Genomic DNA, 3,739 nt, shown 5'->3' on the forward strand with positions numbered 1-3,739 from the left:
GTCTTCAAAAGCCACTTTGTTTAAGTTTTCCTGATACCATTCATTACGTACTTTGCTGTGCTGATCAGAAACTTTCGAAATCTTTTCAGAAGATAAAAATGAGAGGCTCTGAAGATGTGTAGCTATTATTGTTTCTCCTTTAGGTTCAACAGGCTTCCTTACTTTTACAATGCCTACTTTTACAATATCTTCTCTGTTTCCTGCTAATCACAGTTCAGATTCTCATGGATTTGGTGAAAGACTAGAATTACACTTATATCTTTGTAGTAACTTTAAAATACCACCCAGCTCTTGCAATTTCCCCCCCTCTAAAGAAGCTGTTAAGACTAAAACAGAGAAAAAGAAAAAAGAACAGGCACTCCCATCTTGATTTGTCACCAGATAAGCGCATTGGATTCAATCCTACATACCTTCAGCACTCAAAATTTCCAGGAAGGTTAACAGGAGTTTTGTGAGAACATGGAATGTAAGGGTCAGGGCCATTCAGAAGGAAAGGAATCCATGCCATGTACTGTGCAAATTATGTCTGTCTCTACATTAGCACCGAGATTACTTTTATACTAGGCCAGGTAATGGCCATTTTGATTTGTGTTTGAAAGAAAGAAGGAACTGAAGAAGTGGCTGGGATGAAAAGAGAACTGGAGACTATGTTGAAAATTTTCCTGTAGTCTTTTTCTATAATTTTTCTGTAATAGCTTTTTCCTTTTTAGGCATGCTGCTGGAAAAGGCTAACTTCAGTTTCAGGGTCACCAAAAGTCAGTTCATTCATACATTCATACTCAGCTATTCAAATTTATGCTTTTTTTTTTTTATTATTTTTAAATTTAGGCTGACCTGAAAGAAATGTGATGCACTATAAAAATATTTAGAATAGTGTCCCTGGCAAGACCACTATCCCCAGTGGCAAAAGTGGCTTTCTGGTTCACTTGTATTCGCAGCAGATACGTGAAAATAGGAATTCCTTAGTTCTTGCCGAAGTATTTCCACATACTGGCTTACTTACACAGTTCCTATAGCTCCACAAAGGGCAACACATGCCAACTGTGCCAGATGCAATATTGATAGATCCAATATCATCTTATCATCGCTAGCCTGCTCCTGATTTTGTGTTGTTAGACACCGTGGTGTGAGGAATACAGTTGGCCAGGTTGTGCTTTATACTTCTTCATGCTTCCATTGCTACTCATGGCCTATGGACATAGGAGGAAAATTGTGTGTAAGGAGATTTTGATGTCAGCTGTCATACTTGTTAGGTAGGGCCAAGCTGGAGTCAAGAGATTTTAGGAATCAGGTCAGTCAGAAACAAGAGAAGTCAAGACACACAACAGGAAATAGCAGCCAGGCAGCCAGGATAAAGACCCTGTTTGCAGCAGGAGCCTGGAACAAGGAACAGGTAGAGCCAGAATAATGTCAGGAGCTAAAGGTGGGCCTTGGGAATGAGGGCTAGGAGCCAGAGTGACAGCATGACTCGGGAGCCATGGAAAGGGATACAAAGAGCTAAAAGCAGATATCAGGTACATGGGAAACCACACACCCCAAGACTGTACAGACTTACAATCCATCCCCTGATTACTAGGTCTCATCAAGTCTTCAGTCTTTGGAAAACTGTTTACAGCCTCCTCCTCCTCCACCTGATGGTCCAGCAGTGCTTGAGCGGTATGGCCATGATCTGCTACGTGTTACTTTGCCCCATGTAATATTCTTACATACTTAATCCATCTTCCATCTCTGTGTTCTATTCCCTTTGAAAATGACCTCTACCATGAACTACAAGAAAACACTTTATTGTAACACGAAGCCTTTATATCCATAAAAGTGTGTCTATTGAGACGGATTTACTGCAATCTGCAGCTATAACGAGAGCTGTAATGAGCTCACCACAACAGTGTGGGGGAGCCCACCTGACATACTGGTTTGCAGCTGTTTCAGCGGCCCTGGCTGCTGCAGCTCTTGCCTTCATGGCAGGCTGAGGACTCTTTCCTCGACCTGCTGCCTGACATGTTACTCACTTCTTGCACCTTGGAGCTGCTGTCCGAGGGGCAGTCGCACCGCTGCCCAGAGGAGGGAGGAATGGGTCACTGCTTGCTCCTCCTGCTGATACCAGTCTTCTAGGGCTTTTACTCCTTGGAGAGGCAGGAGAAAGTATTCTCTGCTTGGGAGAACAGCCCGGGATAATAGAGGATGTGTTCATCTATCATAGGCAATTAACACTTTAGTGTCTAAATATCTTTCTTAATTTTTAGTGGAGTTGCTGCCCCTCCTCAAGAATGTTAGGAGGGATACCTCATGGATATTGTTAAAAAACCATCAGATTTTGCTCATAACATCTAGCTGGTGTTGCATTCGACCTTCTCAATGTAGCAAGTAATACATTTTTCCCATTATGACAGTCTAACTCGACGCTTCCTCCTAGAACTGGGCAGTTCATTGAATCTTACATTTTAGGATATGATTCCTCAAGCTCACCTTAAACCATTTTTTTTTCTGTGTGGCAATTTAGACTTTTATGGAATGGGATACATCATGGGTTTACAGAAGTTTGGATGGGAATCCTGGTTTAGTAAGTCTAAATAACCTCTAAATAAATCAGGACTTTCAAAGAGATGACTCAGCCCTATTGGTGTACACACTTTTCTCCCTTACCTACTGATTCCTCCTAGGTCCAGGCACCCTGAACGGAATCCTTCTCCACTACAGCAGGAGTAAAAATGAAGGAACATTCCTCTTGATTCAAGATGCAAGAATATTAGGACAAGTCTTTAGAGAAATAAGATTGGAAGCTAGGATTTTTACTTTATTTTATTTTATTTTATTTTATCCTCCCATGTAGCTTCCAGCTTCTTCACAAGAAGAAGTATATCTCCTCTCTTAATTTTGATATTTTGTCTACTGCTTTCCAGACAGCCTCCATGACCTCAATGATGTTTTTCTATACCAAAACCTTGTTTTTGTTAAATAGAAATTTCCATCCCTTTACTAAATAAGCTTTCCTGGAAGAAGCGTGAAGAAATGTGAAGAAACCATGAGAGATTGTAGAACATTAAAGGAAAATAAAATATGCAAAGTTTACACATTAATCTGCACAAACTGTTCTTCCAACTTGTGCAGTAAAGAGATTTTGTTCGACACAGAGAAGGTGGAGTCTGTAATGATAATTTCTTTAATGGGATTTGCAGACAGTTGGGGTGGAGGTGTGTCCTCCTCTATACTTCATTCCCAGAGCACAATGCCTCTTAGGGCACGTTCCCACATGTTCACTCACCTGAGAGGTGTTTTGCCTGATTGTTCAGCCATCAAAATTGCTTAGATATTGCTTTCCAGAGGAATTCAAAGAGACATAAGGAGGACGATTACTTCTAAATTCTAAACTTCAGGAATTAAACACTAGCAGCCTGGGACATTGATGTTGTACGAGTTCTTCTGTGCTGTTTAAGGGCTTTGGGAGGGTAAGGCTGCTGGCGAGCTACTTCTAAATCAGTCACGCCTTTGGGTTGGGCTATTTTGGAAACTAAGTACTTGATGAGGCTCAAGGTATGGTCTGCTAGGGATAAGTGACTTTATTTTGTGTTTTCACATGTACTTTGATCAGCTGATGCAGCTGACGGATAGTCTCCTCAGTAAGTAACAGACCTGGGGTGGAGGAGCAGGGACCTGTGGTCAGCCTCCCCTGGCTTTTTTCAAAGTGGGGATCGCTGGCTTTGAGTCAGCTGGGCAAGAGAGAGAAAAAAGTGGACGAGCT

Source organism: Tauraco erythrolophus, chromosome 1 (genome assembly GCF_009769465.1).
Source record: "Tauraco erythrolophus isolate bTauEry1 chromosome 1, bTauEry1.pri, whole genome shotgun sequence".
Classification (NCBI taxonomy): domain Eukaryota; kingdom Metazoa; phylum Chordata; class Aves; order Musophagiformes; family Musophagidae; genus Tauraco; species Tauraco erythrolophus.